A 17,883-nucleotide genomic window follows, 5' to 3' on the forward strand; every position below is an offset into this window, starting at 1 on the left:
GCAAGCGTAATACAGGTTATATGTATCATTTTGGATCACATCTCCTTCAATCTCCTCATCTTGGACAAACCCCCCTATTGAGTTTGTCCACAGTTGTAAGGGAGTTGGTATAGCTACCATACAATTCTCTAGTATATTGGTAGCGGTAGCAGTTTTTGTCATACAAAAATGGCTCATGTTCATCAATTGTGCCAAATAACTCCATAGGTTCTGTTTAATTTTACACAATGCCACATTTTCTTTGACTGGCACTTCTTCTCTTTGTTGATACTACGGTTGGGTAGAGACAGAGACCGAAAGGACCATGCCTGTAACACCGATCAGCCACCATCTCCATATTTGAATTGGACACTAAAAAGAAAGAGCAGATTTATTATTCTCTGAGATAACACCTGTCTGCTGGAATATGTTCCCATTTTTCCTGTCCTGGCTTCATCACTATTAACACATTACCTGCCCCTCTAGCAATCACCTCTGCAGGCTCTGGGGGACCTTTATCCCCAGCTTGTTTTACCCATGTTTTTGCACCATCATTTAAAGAATGACTGGAACCAAAATCTTTATCTCCTCTGACAGTTATTACTGTGGGGGCTGTTCCCTTGATCACCTTCATTTTCTGGATGGATAAAATCAACAATTGAGCTACCCTGTCTCCTTTTTGAATCAACCAGTCACTATCCCCACTATTCAGCAGGAGTACCTTAATTTCACTTTGATAGTCCTGATCTATCACTCCTCCCATCACCTGAATTCCCTTTAAGGCTAAATCTGACCTTGGAGCTATAAGACCAAAATGTTCAGGAGGCATTTGTAATCCTATAGCAGTTCTGATTGCCTTTATAACTCCTGTTCCAATCTGATTTCCTCATGGGATTGTAGATCTAATCCTGCAGCTTGTGGAGTAGCCCTATAGGGTCCTAGTGCTCCCGTCTCCAATTCCCAATAGAGAACCGTCTGTTCTGTGGTAGAAGCTTTTAAGGGCATTATCTGTAAATTGGGGGTAATCATCCTCATTGATGGTGTTTCCTGTTCTCCAATTGGCCTGTTAAGAATGTTAAGGGCTTCATTTAAATGTTTTCTCCACCCTTTGTAAGTTCCATCTCCCAATTTCTTTAATTGTTCTTTGAATAACCCATTCATCTGCTCTACCAATCCTGCGGCTTGGGGATAATATGGGATATGAAAGATTCACTCAATGTTATGTTCTGAGCAAAATTCTGCAACCTTCTTGTTCCTGAAGTGACTACCATTGTCACTCTGAATTTGTTACGGAATTCCGTAGTATAATACTATGGTTTCCATTGTTTTGATCGTACTGTTGGCATTGGCCGCTTTACACGGACAAGCCATCATGTACCCTGAGTATGTATCCACAGCCGTGCATACATACACACATCCTCCATCTTGTGGAAGGGGACCAATATAATCCACCTGCCAAATTTGTCCAGGCAATTTGCCTCGGGCTATATGGCCCCTAACCACATGGGGAATAGGTCTCTGTTGTGAATGTTGACACACTGGCCATTTCATAATTGTTTCCTTAATTACATGTAACCTGAGGGGCACTCCTCTGGTTTGTGCCCATTCATAAGTAGCTTTTTCTACAAGATGCCCACATTTCTGATGTGCCCATTGAGCCAATCCAAGTTGCTTTTCAGCTGAGTCAGGCTCCTCACTGGCATCAGCAACTGATATTTTGGAATGTTCATCCGCTATTGAATTGAAGAGTCTTTCTAGGTTATCTGAAGCACAATGGACGTCAACGTGAAATACAGTCACTTTAATTCTTTGCACAATTGCCCAAACATCTTGCCACAGTTCTTTCCCCCACACATCTTTGCTGTATATTTTCCAGCATATGGAGTGGGACAGACTTAGGTCTATATCATCAAAAGGAGTATTTGGCTCTGATCTGATGAGTGTTTATAAATGATGATGGAATAGCAACCTCTATAGGTCATGGGGAATACTAGATGAATCTCTAAATAAAAGCTACAGCAAGAGAGACACTAGAAGAAGATTTATTTGTTGATTTCTCAGTGGAGTAAACAGAAACTGTTATCTGTAATGTGTTATACATAACCATATATTGGCTTGTTAACTTGTGTTGCCCCTGAAGAGCCGCTACGACAGTTTGTGGTGAAACGCGTCGGGCATTAAGCATTTTTCGGGCATTAAGCATTTTTCATCTGAAAGGATGGTTATAGTTGAAATTGGGTACTAGGCATCTTCCTTTGAGTGGATGGTTATAGATATGTCATACTGAAATCATCTAACCAATATACTACTTGTTTAGGTATACCTAGGAGAGTATAGGCTGACCTCGGACAATATAACTACTAACAGTAGATGGGAAGCTGAACCATGATTATAATCTAGGTTATTGGTTGGGGTTTTTTTCTGTTTGATTGGTAATTAGTATACAATGTTTAGTCTGTTAGCCTGTGAGTCAGGGTTGTTTTGTTTTTTTGCACAATTGTTTGGTATGTTTTTAACTTTATACCTTAATAAATATATAATTTTAAAATGTCTTCCCTTTAGTTTATATACTGTGATTGGTTAAGATTAATAACATTTATTGTTGTGAGCCCCTATTCTTATTTTGCCAATTAATGACCAAATTTACATGAGGGCGTCTATCTATGTGGAGGGCTCGGCCAAGAAGTCAATCACTTGTGTCTCCCTCTGACTGGGAAACCTCTCTGGGAGAAAAAGTCAACTCCTGTCGCTGTGTTTTGACCTCCTGCAACAGCAATTTTACTTCAGCGTAAAGATCCTCAAACCCCGGCGCTGTGGGTTTCACTGGGGACGAAGTGGGAGTGGGCCCTCCCGCTCTCTCCGTGTCAAACTACGCCCACGCTGTGGGGATCCAGAATCTTCCACTGTCACCTTTTTATTTTGTGAACTTCCTGATTTCTTATGAAGCCCTCGCTTTTGGTATAATTTCCACATTTCATCAGTACTAGTGATGGGCGAGCACTAAAATGCTCGAGTCGAGCAAATTGGAATGCTCGACCCGAGCAATGAGCCCAATGTAAGTCTATGAAAAATTCGAACATTTTTCAGGCGGCTCCCCCCGGAGGTCTGCAGAGGCCTAAAAATTGCCCAAATCGATGGGAACAGTGCTCAAATGACATGGGAACAGCATGGGGAAGACCCCTGAAAGCATTTCTGACTCCCAGGTCACTGCTGTGAACAACGTTGTCAGAGGTATTACGCCACTTTTACGAACTCACAATAAAACATACAAAAACGAAACCAAAATGGATTTTCCTGGGAAATATGTTAAGGAACATCCTTTACAGGGTAATGACTTGTATATAAGGCAAAATAAATAACCAAAACCAAAAATACTCCACACCAGCGTTTTTGATGCCTTTTTGCATTCAACCGTGACAAATGCATTCACCGGGAGATGTAATTTTAATATTTTACAACCTTATCTGGCCATGTGGTGTGTGACACATCATCAGACACATCCTGTTTCATTTATGAAGGAGGCACTCTGAAAGTCACAAAGCCTATTTTTATAGGGTTATCAGGCGGCCTTTTCTATTCTTAAAGGGCCAGCAGTCGGCCCTTACCATTCTTAGAGAGCCATCAGCCGGCTGTGCTTTGTTGTTCCCATTACTAAAGAGTGGGTCTCCTATACTATTATTGCGTATGCAGTGAGTGGCAGGGCTGCACAAAATTTGGACGCACCCCAATACCCCTTTGAAAATTTGGACGCACCCCAGTACCCCTTTGAAGAGACTTAGAGGAGGACCTCCTGAAAACAATGTTCCCATTATTAGAAAGTGGGTCTCCCATGCTGTTTGCCTATGCAGTGAATGCAAGGGCTGCCAAACATTGGGAGGCACTCCAATGTCCCTTGGAAGAGACGTGGAGGTTAGAGGGCCTCCTGAAAACAATGTTCCTATTAATAGGAAGTGGGTCTCCCATTGTGTTGGCCTATGCAGTGAATGCAAGGGCGCCAAAAATTTGGAGGCACTCCAATGCACCTTGGAAAAGATGTGGAGGAGGGCCTCATAAAAAAATGTTCCCATTAGAAAGGAGCGGGTCTCCTATACTTGTAATGCCCATGCACTAAGCGTATGGGCTGACAAACATTTACCCCTGGGGGGTATAAATGAACATATTGAAGACCAGAAGCAAATATCCAAAATCAGGAAGCGTATACCCATGTGTGGCTGTGAAAAGATGCATGGGAATACACCTCCCAAAAAAAGACACTGGATTTAAGTTTGTTACGCTGCTATCATGGTGGTGTTAAGAAGTCTGGCCCAATCCAGCCCTTGTTCATTTTTATAAGAGTCAGCCTGTCAGCTTTTACAGTTGACAGGTGGATGCTCTTATCAGTTGTAATTTCACCAGCGGCACTAAAAACCCTCTCTGATAAAATGCTAGCGGCCAGGCAGGCCAGGACCTCCAAGGCGTAGAGAGTCAGTTCATTCCACGTGTCCAGCTTGGATATCCAATAATTATAAGGCACAGAGGAATCATGGAGGACATTGGTACAGTCGGCAAGGTACTCCCTCAGCATCTTCCCAAACTTTGCACTCCTTGTGAGAGTAACCCGCACCTCAGGGCCTGTGCAATGGGAGGGGCTGAGAAAACTCTCCCAGAACTTTGACAGTGTTCCCCTGCCTCTGCTGGATTGGAGTTGTGTCTCTCTCGGCTGTACTCCTTGGTTGTCCAATGAACTGTGACCTCTGCTGCCAGCGTTTTCAAAAGGGAATTTTTTTAATAGTTCCACAACAAGGGCCTTCTGGTACTGCCCCATTTTTGTAGACCTGTCCGCCTCAGGAATAAGAGATATAATGTTTTCCTTGTAGCGTGGGTCTAGAAGTGTCATCAACCAGTAATGACTGTCACCCAAAATTTGGAGAACGCAAGGGTCACGGGAAAGGCAGCGTAACACAAACTCAGCCATGCGTGCCAGACTGCTAACAGGCAAGACTTCCGTGTCCTCACCAAGAGGATGACTGATCATGCTCTCCTCCTCCTCTTCCCTGTCCTCAGGACATCCACGCTGAACTGACGGTATGACAGTTGTGCAGGTAGTACCGTCTATAGCGCAAGAAACTAGCTCCTGTTCTTCCTCCTCCTTCTCTTGCTCATTGTCACCCAATCCCCGTTGGGATGAGATGAGGCTGGACTGTGTGTAATCATCCTGTATGGTTCCTTGCTCCATCTCATTGTGCTCCGCCTGCAATGCATCCTCTTTGCTTCTGAGCAGAGAGCGTTTCAGCAGACAGAGAAGCGGGATGGTGACGCTAATTATGGCGTCATCACCGCTCACCATCTTGGTGGAATCCTCAAAATTTTGGAGGATGGTACAGATGTCTGCTATCCATGTCCACCCCTGAGGTCTTGTGTGGAGTCTGAACTGAATACAGCCTTGTTGATGCTGGTAGTGAACAACTGCCCTCTTCTGCTAACAAATTCTTTCCAACATCTGCAGTGTAGAGTTCCAACGCGTGGAGACATCACACACCAGTCGATGAGCCGGAAGCTGCAAACGCTGCTGAAGCACGGCAAGGGCAGCGGAAGCTGTACCTTACTTTCTAAAATGGGCACACAGGCGGCGTACTTTGATGAGCGGATCCAGCAGCTCTGGGTAGGTTTTGAGAAACCGATGAACCACGAGGTTAAACACATGGGCCAGGCATGGTACATGTGTGAGCTCGCCTCACCTCAGAGCCGCCACCAGGTTCCGGCCATTGTCACACATGACCATGCCTGACTGTAGGTTCAGTAGTGTCAGACACAGATCTGCTTGCTTTTTCAGAGCTGTCCACAACTTTTCAGCATTGTGCAGTTTGCCACCTAAGCATATTAGCTTCAGCACAGCCCGCTTGGCTGAGGCAGTGCTTCCAGCTTGTGACTGATGAAGTTGACGCGCCCCCTGGGCCATATTCTTTAGGGGAATACCCGGAGCCGGATCAGATGGGGGTTGTAGTCTCCGAGTGGCGGTGACCCGGTCCGTGCCCAGGGCGTCAAGCTCAGTGTGTGGCAGTCCTTACTGATGTTACTAAAGTTCTTTATGTCGACTACGCCACCCGTTGTATTGCGGTCACTACGGCCGCCGCTGCAGCAGGGTCCACTGAGGCTGATGGTGTGTGCGCAGCTTAGGTAGTATAACCCCCAACGGGAGGGGTATAGCCTCAGGGGGTCAGGTGCAGAGGATGGTGGTTGTAGAGGTGCAGAGAGGATGGTAATGAGAGACAGAGTCGGGTTCTGCAGTTCAGGGTTTTTACTTACTGCTGTTGTTCCGGTCACTCCGGCCTTGAGTGACCACCCGAGCCGTGCTGCGTCCACCAGGTCCTGGACTCGGCCAACCCCCAAGTAGTTCTGGAGCGTGGTTCTGAGCTCCCTTTCTGTCCTGTCCTCGTCTCTGGCCGTCCCCACCAGGGATCCACCTATGTCCGGCTCCCTCGGGCCTCTTGTTGGTGAACCCTTGTCACTGGGTTCCCTGACCCTACTCGTGGTCTGCCTTCCGGGTGGATTTAGTGGGTGGTCGTGGCAGATGCTGCCCACGACCTCCGGTCTCTGGCTGAGGTGTGCTGTAGCCTCCACCAGCTTGGGATCCGGTACCCTGTTGCCAACTCTTCACCCTCTGGTCTGATTTGGGTTCTCAGAGTTCTTTCTTTCTCCCCCTCTGGGTCCTTCGTTCTCCTCTCTCTCTCTCTGGGCCTGGGGCTGCTCTGCTCTTCTGCTTCTTTCCTCCACAACAGGCTGGCTGGTGACTGTCTGCCTGTCAGACCCTCTACAAAGACCCTGTTCTAAGATGGTTCCCACCTTATATACTCCCTCTATGTGTGAGCTCAGGTGACCAGCACCCAATGAGCTCCTAGCACTACCCAGACTGCTCCCCCTATCTGCCCCTACACTACTGGGATATTCCACCCCCCTCCCACTCCAGCCAAGGACAGACTCGATCGTACCTGCACATTTCTAAGTGGGAGTACCGTTGGTCTGCCCTCCGGAAATGGGATGTGTGTAGTGCATGCAGCTAACCGAGCTCAGCTCCACACTCCATCCTTACCCGGGAGTGGAATATCACACCTCTGGGTTGAGGTGCAATACCCCTGTAGCAGCCGAATCCTCAGGGTGCTACATGGTCATTTCGGAGATTGAGGCTGAAAAGGAGGAGAAGGATGAGGTGCAGGAGCTGTAGACTGTGGGGGGCAACCCTGATTGACCTAGGGCCTGCAATCCTCGGCATCGGGAGGATGTGTTCCGTCCCAAGGTCCGACTGGGCTTCCACTATGTTAACCCAGTGTGCCGTCAGCGAGATGTACCGTCCCTAACCACAAACACTTGTACACGTGTCCCTGGTTAGGTGGACTTTCCCTGTAACTGCATTGTTGAGGGCATGGCTAATGTTGTGGGACACGTGGTTGTGTAATGCAGGGACGGCACATCAGGAGAAATAGTGGCGGCTGGGGACCGAGTACCGAGGGATGGTCGCTGCCATCAGGTCGCGGAAAGCTTCCGTCTCCACGAGCCTAGAAGGCAACATTTCGAGCGCAAGCAGTCGCAAAATGTGGAAATTTAGTAGTGTGGCCTATGGGGCGTTGTCTGCGTATTTGCGCTTGCGTTCCAAGGACTGGGGTATGGACAACTGAATGCTGCGCTGGGACAAGGACGTGCTTGCTGATGATGCTATTTGAGATTGTGCAACGACAGGTGCAGGGCAGGAGGCATCTTCGCATGCACTATGGACAGGGGATTGGCTTGCACACAAAACAGCGGAAGAAGCAGTGGTGTCACCTGCAGACACTGTTCCTGGACCCTGGGGTTCGGCCCACAAAGTCGGGTGCTTTGCTGCCATGTGCCTAATCATTCTGGCCTAATGCTGGCCTGGCAGGTGGTGTAAATGGCCTTTTTGGGGTTATCGGCAGAGTCTTTAAAAATCAATTAGACTCGAGAAGACCTAACAGTTGCACTGGCAACGTCCGTCGAGTTGGTGTTACTGGGAACTCTTTCTCGCCTTCTGTTTGCGACCACCACAGTGCATCTTCATGCCTGTTGGGGTGCTCTTCCTTCCTCCCCCTGTGTGCTGCTGTCCTCATTCTGCATGTCCTCCTGCCAGGTTGGGTTAGTTACTATATCATCCACCACCTCGTCTTCCACCTCCGCACAATGGTCCTCCTCCTGACTTTCTGGCAATTGTGTCTCTCAGTCCACCTCTCGTGACACTTTCCCACCATCGCCTTCGTATCACCGTGGCTGCTCAAATATTTGGGCATTGCTAAATGCGATCTTCTCTTGCCCCGCTTCAAGTGGACCAGGCAAGAGGCCCGAATCTATAAATGGAAAAGTGAACAGCTCTTCGGAGTGTCCAAGTGTGGGATCAGTTGTCTCTGGGCACTCGGCATGGTGGGAGGAAGGGGAGGATCAGGGTGAGGAATATGCAGTCCAGACTCACGGCTACTGAGACTTGACCTGTGTGGAAGACAGGGTGGTGGTGGTGGCTAAGTGACTGGAAGCATTATCTGCTATCCAACCACTAACCTTTTCACACTGCTCTGTGTTCAATAGTGGTGTTCTATGGTCCCCTATTAATTGGGACAGGAAGGTCGAGCGAGAAGCAGTGGGTGTTTGTTGTGGCACAATTTCAGCTTGCCCACGGCCTCTGCATGCACCATCACCATCACGTCCAGTTCCCCGTCTCTTGCCACGTGCCTTGTCCATTTAAAATGGACGACAATATCTTCCACGCTCACTACAAATGGCTCAAATTGGAGCGCAATTATATGTGATCCGTGTGATGGACAAAGCAGTTTTAAATAGCTGCATTTTTAGCGCTGTAATATGAAAAGGACCTGGCTGTACTCTGCAGTGCCAACAAGCAAATGACGATAAAAAATTGTGTTCTCTGGATTGCTTTTTAAGTATATAATCAGGATTAAAATAAAAATATATATATTCCTGACCCGATACCTAGGGCTATTTTCTGGAAATATCTGGAAAAGCAGCAGACAGAACTGGAATGGACCCTCTTGCTATGTGCACTGCAGTCTGCTATATACTCTGCCTGCCTGCCTAGCACTGATATCTCTGCAGCTGGATTAGTCCTCAGAAGGACTGTTAGTTGAGATGAATATGTGTCTCTAATATAGTCTGGCATACCTACACTAACTAGAAACAAGCAAATCTCTCCCTAGCTTAGCAGCAGCTCTCCCTACACTGTCTGATTCCGGAGTGACTGTGACGAGCATGGCGGCGCCAGGTCTGATATAGACCTGATGACGCTGTGCGGCCAGCCAATCACTGTAATGCCACAACCAACATGGCTGCGGCATTACAGTGTGTGGCAGACCATCCCTGCATGTTGCTTGGCGCTCTAAAGAGCACCAAACATGCAGGGAGGAGACCCGAGTTCCCGCCAAGCAACCCCCGGAAATACTCGGCGAGCGCCGAGCATCTGCGACGCTCCAGCCCTCCCTGGGATATGGGTTTACTCGGAGCCGGGTCAGTGTAGGGGTAGCGGGGGAGGCAGTCGTGGCCTGGACCGTTCCGTGCCCAGGGCCGTCACATAAAAATATTGGCCTTTCAAGTAAGAGTGATATTTCGACTACGCCACCTGCGGTTTCCGGTGATGGACACCAGCGCTGCTACAGTCCACTGAGGCTGGTGTTACGGGCTGCTAAGATGGGACAGCTCCCCACAGGCGGAGCAGGCCTCAGGGCAGTGTGAGAAGGAATGGTGGGTGCAGTGCCGCGCAGGAAATAACAGGCTGAGGCGGTGTGTGAAGTCATCCAGGGCTTTTACTCACTTTCAGATGAACTTCAGCCGCAAAAGCTTCCCTCTGCTACTCACGGCGTACTGCGACCACCGGGATGGTGGGTCCAGCACTTTCCAGGTAGATCAGGAGCACCTGTCGAGACCCCTCTGGTGTGTGTTCCTCTCCTTGGTAAGTTCTCCCACTAAATCTTCTCCTGACTGTGTGTCGTTAGAACGAGGTGTAAGGCCGGGTCCCACTGGATAAACGCAGTGTAAGAGATACAGGTGGCGTAAGCCACTCCGTCCGTATCCCCCCTGGGATCCACTAAGCCTCCGGGCTTTTCTGACTGAGACGTGAAGTAACAAAGTCAGATATCGGGGGCCAGTCACCCCTCTTGCAGCAGGAATCCCTCTGACTAGGCCAGAATAAAGAGTACAGGTGGCCACTCCGCTCCGTCCGTATCCCCCCTGGGATCCTTTTGCCTGCTCCCCTCCAGGCCTTCTTAGGTCAGGACCTTGACCGGGTAGAGACAGTGGTTAACTCAGACCCGCTCCTCGTCTCAAGGCCAGAGAACGAGGACCGTGTATCTTCAGTCAGCTGCAGACTTTTGCTGGACTCTGGCAGAAGACCACAATCACAGACGAATACCACAATCACAGACGAATATCACAATCAAAGACCTTGAACTTAAGATGGCCGGAGATTAAATATGAAAGAATAAGTGTTTCCTAAAAGTATGTTCTCCACCCTCACCCACTACATGGTTCCCCCCATCTTTGGTTCCCCCCCATCTCCTCTATCCCGGGCTGGGGCAGCACCCTGGTGCATTTAGACCCCCTACTGGACAGGAGTGGTTTAGTGTTGAGTGGTAAAGTGGGGTCCTGAGAAATGCTCCATCCTTACCTGGAAGAGGAGATACCACACTTCGAGCTGAGGTGCAGTACCCCTGTGGCGACTGAACCCTCAGGGGCGCCACACATCTCGAGCAGTGAAATGCTCGGGGGAGCACCGAGCAGTAGCGAGCATGCACGCTCGCTCATCACTAGTCAGTACCAATCCCATCAATTTCCTCTTTGGGAACCTCATCTTTCAACAAGGCAATAAACATATCCTTGCGCGATATGCGGGAGCCATTGTTATTGTTTTTAGATTCTCTACGCTGCTCTCCGGAAACAAAATTACCACTAGTCCTGGGGCCCCAATCTCCCAAATTACCCAATTGCCGAATTGCCTCTAGGGTGTTGGAGATGGTCTTCCCAGTCTGGTTTACCATTAGGGTCATCATTATATGTTTATAAGCTGGGGAGCAGCCCTGATTATGCGATTTCTGACAGACACACTAACTAGCACTGCCATGTAGTCATCATAGGTCCTTACAGAAATAGCATTTTTTCATGACCTCTTCCTTCAACCTATGGGAACAATCTTTTAATGTAAACCATGGCTTCTTATTAGGGGGCCAATCTGCTTCAGATGGATTTTTAGGCTGTAATGCCATAGCCACAACATCCAGTATACTGCAAGTCGAATGTTGCAACCGAATCCGCAGTGTACAGAACGCTTCCTTCACTACAGGATCATGACTTAGTTGCACAAACTTGGGACCATCTACTGTATCCACTTGTACTCCATGGGCCCCTATCTCCCACAGTCTTACCTCCCAAGTAATCAATGATTCATTGGCTTTTTGAGAAAAACAATCATGAAGATTATTAAGTTCTTGCTGACTATAATCCTCCAACACATCTCTCTGTTGTGCACCTACAGGGGTATCTATGATCCGCCTGCGATGTATGGGATGTGCTTTTACTGAGTCAGTGGGGGAATTAACCTCTCTTTCCGCATTAAAGCACTCATCCTTCTGATCAGAATCAGTGGAATCCCACTTATACACGTAATTTCAGTTATATACATTACTTTCCTATAAAGCTTGTTGTGTGTATATGTGTCACCCCAGGTCTGGATGCCACAAATATTAAAGGCTGTGTCTGAGAGCAGGAGGGAGGTTCCCTGGTTAGGGACAATTAGCATACAGCACCTCCTGTCCTAGGCCAGTAGGGGGAGCTGGCTGCCCCTATAAAAGCTGGAACTGGGGGTAGGGTTAGAGAGAACTGGACGACCTAGCTCAGGACTGAGACTAGTCCCAGAGAAGAAGGGACAGTTCAGCTGTAGCTGAGGAGTCCGTGAGGCAGAGGAGAAACTGCAAGCCAGGGACAGAGGCGATGAGAGCCGCTCCTGGCTGAGAGAATCACACAACCGGACATTGGAGTCCGAAGCTGTCAGGGTTGTAAGCCCAGCAGCAGAGAACCAACTCGCAAGGGATTGCAGGTCCCTTGGCCTAAGAAGCCTGGAGGCTCCACCACACAGAGGGACCAGTACAGCGAGGAGAAAGCAAAAGGTACCCAAGGCCCGAGTCGCAAGCCATACAGGCGAGAAGTACACGGCCAGCTCAGGGACGTGGGCTATTACACCACAAAGAGGGGGATAGTCAGAAAGAGCATAGAGAGAACGGTAGACCTACACACTCACCCTGACCAGTGGGGCTCGCCCGAATGCTCTCAGACACCCAGGCCCATTCCTAACCTGTACTACTGTTGGGTCATTAATAACACCTACAATAAAGACCCTGGACTGTTTGAAGCGGACTCTGAACTCTTACTATTGTGGCCTGCACTATCACCCCCAGCATTCACCTACACTGCCCTGAGGCTACACTCTTCCCGTGGGGAGTTATCCTACCCCTGTGCTGCACACCAACACCAGCCTCAGCGGTCTGCCTTGCAGCGGCGGTTATCCCTGACCGCAATCCACGGGTGGTGTAGTCGGACATTCACAAATCTATAAATAGACTGCCACAACATTTGGTCTGACCATCCTGAGCCACGGAATCGGGTTGCCACTACTACCCCCAGCGTCGTACAGAAGCCCGGTTCCGGGTATCCCACAGCCCAGGGGGTGAGTCAGCGAGCGGAGCCACGGCCTACAGAAGAGGATCGCCGGAAGGTAGGCCACGGTTAACTAGGGGGGAGGAAGATGTCGGACGCGGAGGGACCCTCTACCACCAGCGTAGCCGCTGCAGCTTGTGATGCCGTTTTCCATGCCCTATATCCCCGGAGCGGCCTGGCTGCCACAGTATGCCGGCGAGTCGCATACCTTGGGCGACTTTAAAGAAAGGCTGTATAGCCTGTTCAAAGTTTATCCCCTGACAGAAGAACAGAAAGTAAGCATACTGATAGGGCAGTTAACTGGTGCGGCCCAGCGGGAGGTAAAGTCTTGCACAGCTGAGGAGAAAAGGACTGTAAGGGGGGGTTCTGACCCATCTACGGGACACCTTTGATACCCGTACCTCAGCAGAAATCAAAATGTGGTTCTATGGATGTAAGCAGCGAGCTCAAGACAGCATCAGAGATTATGGCCTAAATTTACAGGAAGCCTTGGGAGCAATCAAGCAAGCTGACCCTGGCAGCGTGCAGGATACAGATAAATTATTGACTGAGCAGTTCATAGAAGGTCTGCTGTCCAGCGCCCACAGAACCCAGCTGCGCCTCATGGCCCTACAGAACCCCGATTTGACTTTTGCACAGTTCAAAGATAGGGCCATCCGGGTGCTCCGAGAACCCGCACCAGGTGGCGCTGTAGTTTCCCGGCGCCCTGCCATCACTTACCACCAGGGGGCGGCGCCCTACCCCGCAGACCTTGTGGGGGCTGATGTGCAGGCTCTAAACCCATCCCCGCCAGCAAACCTGCACCACCAGGTCCAAGAACTAACAAAGAGTGTTGCTGCATTGACCAGGACCGTACAGTCATTACAGATGGACTCGTCAGGACCAATCAAGCTGGCTTCAAGTCCGGAGGATGTCCAGTGGCGTCGACAGAGGAGGATTCTGTCGTTCAGAGGGAGGCCCACCGACTGTTACACTGAGGATGGACAGCCGATTTGCCGCCGTTGCAGCCAGCCGGGACACGTAGCCAGGTACTGTACTTTAAATGGGTCTGACCTGGGGCAGAGGGCCAACCCCCAGGCATAAGGTCATTAGGCCCGTCTAATTGGCGTGATGAATACATGGGGGGACGCACAGTTTTACCCATAGTGCTGGACGGTATCCCCATGAGTGTACCGCTGGATACCGGGTCACAAGTAACTACCATCCCCTATGTACTTTTTAAGCAGTATTGGAGTGACACTGACATAACCCACTACCCAGACAATGACTTGAGCATCATCGCCAGCAATGGCCAGCCCGTGCCGCAGGTGGGGTTCAGAGAGATGACCGTTAAGATTGGTAAAGTTGAACTGCCGGCACAGGGAGTGATCATTGTGGACATTGATCGTCGAGAAAGTCACCCTAAAATAACCTTGGGTACTAACGTGATTGAAAATTGTCTTTCAGAAGTAATTGTAATTTTGCAGCAGGTGGCGATGAATGTGAGCTCCAGCCAACAGAGGGTCCTCCAGAAGGAGATAAGAGCCCTGATGAGACAGCAACAGGTAGAACTGTCTGGTGGTGAGATCGGTAGTGTGAGGATGAGCGACCCGTTCCCCATTGCCATGCCTCCCAAAAGTGAAATGATGATCTGGTGTCGGACTGCAATCGGGTTAAGAGGGAAAGACTACCAAGCCATGGTAGAACCAGTGTACTCAGACAGCAGGCCCACCATTTTGACAGCCTGGGGGGTGGTTGATGTCCGCCATGGAAGGGTGCCCGTCCGGATCTTAAACATCGGGGAAAGGGAAGTACACTTGCCCCGGTACGCTACACTTGCCAAATTGTATACTGTTGAACACAATGCTGTCAGGGCCGTGGAACCCTTGCCTCCATCTCCCCAGGCGGAAGGTAATGGCTCCCAGAAACACAAGGAGGACTGGTGCCAGAAACTCCAAGGGGGTGCTGACTCCACAGCCCTTGCACCAAAAACAAGGAGTCTACCGGGTGGTTCAGGAGTACAAGAGAATCTTTAGTAAGCACCCGCTAGACTTCGGCAGAGTGAAAGGGGTAGAACACCACATCCCTACGGGGAGCCACCCACCAATAAAAGAGAGATACAGACCTGTACCCCCCGCACACTATCAGAACGCAAAGGGCATGCTGAGAGAAATTAAAGAATCCGGGGTCATTAGAGACAGCTGTAACCCCTGGGCAGCCCCCTTGGTTCTGGTAAAAAAGAGAAAGACGGTACCATGAGAATGTGCGTGGACTATAGACAAGTCAATCGTATCACCCATAAAGACGCATACCCGAGGCCTAGAATAGAGGAGTCTTTGGCCGCACTATAATCAGCTAATTTCTTCTCTACGTAGGACCTTACTAGCGGGTACTGGCAGGTTCCTGTGGCAGAGGCTGACAAGGAGAATGCCGCCTTCACCACCCCGATGGGATTAAGTGAATTCAACTGTATGCCATTCAGGCTCTGCAATGCACCCGGGACCTTCCAGAGGCTGATGGAATGCTGTCTAGGGCACCAAAACTTTGAGACGGTCCTACTCTACCTGGATGACGTGATTGTCTATTCGAAGACTTACGAGGACCATCTAAAGCACCTGGCTGAGGTGTTCGAGGCCATGGCAGGCTTTGGCATGAAAGTGAAACCCTCCAAGTGCCATCTGTTAAAGCCGAAGGTACAGTACCTAGGACACGTGGTGAGTGCAGAGGGAGTAGCCGCCGACCCTGACAAGGTTACAGTAATCCAGAGCTGGCCAAGCCCCTCTAACATCAAAGAAGTGAGGCAATTCCTCGGGTTGGTAGGCTACTACCGAAGGTTCATCCCCGGGTTCACAAAGATGGCAGCTCCAATGCAGGACCTCCTGATAGGTCAGTCTAAGACCAGAAGCCAAAAGCCACCCTTCAAGTGGGAAAAGCCGGAAGAGGAGTCCTTCCGCCAGTTGAAGATGGCCCTCACGGGGGATGAGATCCTGGCCTACCCAGATTATGACCAGCCTTTTATCCTCCACACAGACGCCAGTAATGTGGGGCTGGGAGCCGTACTGTCACAGAACCAACAGGGCAGAGAAAGGGTGATCGCGTACGCCAGTCGGAAGCTGAGGCCCACTGAAAGAAACCCGGAGAATTACAGCTCCTTCAAGCTAGAATTCTTGGCAGTGGTGTGGGCCGTCACAGAACGGTTTAAACATTACCTGGCCTCTGCAAAGTTCACCGTGTACACGGACAACAACCCGTTGACACACCTGGACAATGCAAGACTTGGTGCCCTGGAACAGCAGTGGATGGCCCGGCTATCGAACTATGACTTCACAATCAAATACCGGGCAGGCAGGACCAACGCCAACGCAGATGCCCTATCGAGAATGCCCCACCTACCCGAAGGGGAAGAAGACTCGGAGGAGCTGGAGGAAGTAGAGCTCCCTGCGTTCCACCGGTATGGGGCCACTCAGTATTCTCACCGGGTAAGAGACAAAGACCTAACCACCGTCATGTTCAACTCCTTACCCCACCACGGCTGGGCTGAAACGCAAGATAGTGACCCTGCAATTCGCCTGGTGAAAGACCTGTTGACCCAGGCAGGCGCTAGCCCTGGCCCGGACGCTCTAGAGGAAGCCAAGCAGTTATGGAAGAAAAAAAGCAGGCTATTCCTCTACAAAGGTAAACTGTGCAGAAGGCTTGTCAACCACCGGACGCACGAGCTGACCTGGCAGGTAGTGGTCCCGAGACTAGATGCAGCAATGGTCCTGGAGGCCTACCATAACAGAGCAGGACACTTCGGGTTGGAAGAAACTGGAGTTCCTACTGAGAGAGCGGTTCTACTGGGTCGGTATGAGAGGGGCCATAGAGAAGTGGTGCAGGGACTGCGGCCCATGTAACCTCAGAAGGAAGGACTTACCAGCCAGAAGACACCCTTGAGGCCCATTGTCACCAGGCAGCCTCTTGAGCTGGTAGCTCTGGACCATGTGAAATTGGCTCCAAGCCGGTCGGGCTACGTCTATGCCCTGACAATAGTGGACCACTATTCCCGGTTCCTGGTGGTGGTTCCCGTTAAAGACTTGACAGCCCAAACAGCGGCCAGAGCCTTCCAACAACACTTCTGCCGTCCACACGGGTATCCGGAACAGGTCTTGACAGATCAAGGTCCAGCGTTCGAGGCGGAAATCTTCCAGGAGTTCTGCAACCTCTACGGCTGTAAGAAGATTCGGACAACGCCTGGTTTCAGAGTCAGGAGGGAATTTTTCCTCACGTGAAGATTGGCTAAATCATTTGGGGTTTTTGCCCTCCTCTGGATCAACTTTAGCAATTACAGAACTTACAGGTCGAACTTGATGGGCGCAAGTCTTTATTCGGCTTTACTAACTATGTAACCCGCAAACAAACGGGCTGTGTGAGAAAATTAATAATATGGTCATTGATCTCCTCAAAACGTTGCCCCTAGAGGAACGCAGCCTGTGGCCGGAAAAACTGCCGGACCTGATAGACTTATACAACCATATCCCGATGAATGCTACCAATTGCACCCCGGCTTACCTGATGCGAACAAGACCAGGTAAGCTGCCGATAGACCTGGAGATGGGAGTCCTGACACCCGAGGACACCTCCCCCAGACGCGGACTGGGATACGGAATGGCAGCTGCAGTACAAGAAGGTACAGGAGAGTGTGGAGAGGAATCTGGCTCAAGCGAGAGAAAAGCAAGAGAGCCCTTGCTGGTCCCCTGAAACCTGGCGAGCAGGTCCTGAAGCGGAAGAGAAAGCTTCACAAGCTGGATGACCAGTGGGAGAGAGACCCGTAAACAGTACTGCCGTCCAACCACGACAACTCGAAGGTATGTGTAATTACCAAGGATGGAGGAGAAACCACTAGCACTGTCTCCAGAGACCACCTAAAACGGAGCCCCGAGCAACTACAGAGTGCAGGAGAAGATCAAGATGACCTTGAACTTGCAGAGGACAAAGAAGAAATGATCAACACAGTTCTTGGAGAGTATCCTGGACTCGGATAAACGATGCAATAGTGGTACCCGTCCTACACTTCCTTCAGCCAACCCAGCAGGAGCCTACAGCAGAGCAGGAAGAACAAGAGGAACAAGCAGCCCCGGAGGCAGAAGAACCCATGCCAGCAGCCCAGGAGAGTCAACCCTCTGCTGACAGTGATCCTGCCATGCCTGCGGTAAGCCAAAGGACCTGCAGACAGCTGCCTGCCCTGCC

At 50.1% G+C, this 17,883-nt stretch overlaps 1 long non-coding RNA gene across 1 annotated transcript in view; it reads right to left on the reverse strand.

Annotated features, from left to right (window-relative positions):
• Window positions 1–256: 256 nt before the first annotated feature.
• The window catches only part of LOC141175996 (uncharacterized), a 32,749-nt gene continuing 15,122 nt past the window's right edge, over window positions 257–17,883 (reverse strand). The window contains exon 3 of the long non-coding RNA XR_012253085.1: window positions 257–351. This is a non-coding gene — a long non-coding RNA (uncharacterized lncRNA). The remainder of the gene's footprint in view (window positions 352–17,883) is intronic.

The sequence above is a fragment of the Phyllobates terribilis genome, unplaced genomic scaffold, assembly GCF_046119375.1.
Source record: "Phyllobates terribilis strain yellow unplaced genomic scaffold, ASM4611937v1 Scaffold_15__1_contigs__length_34870131, whole genome shotgun sequence".
Lineage (NCBI taxonomy): Eukaryota > Metazoa > Chordata > Amphibia > Anura > Dendrobatidae > Phyllobates > Phyllobates terribilis.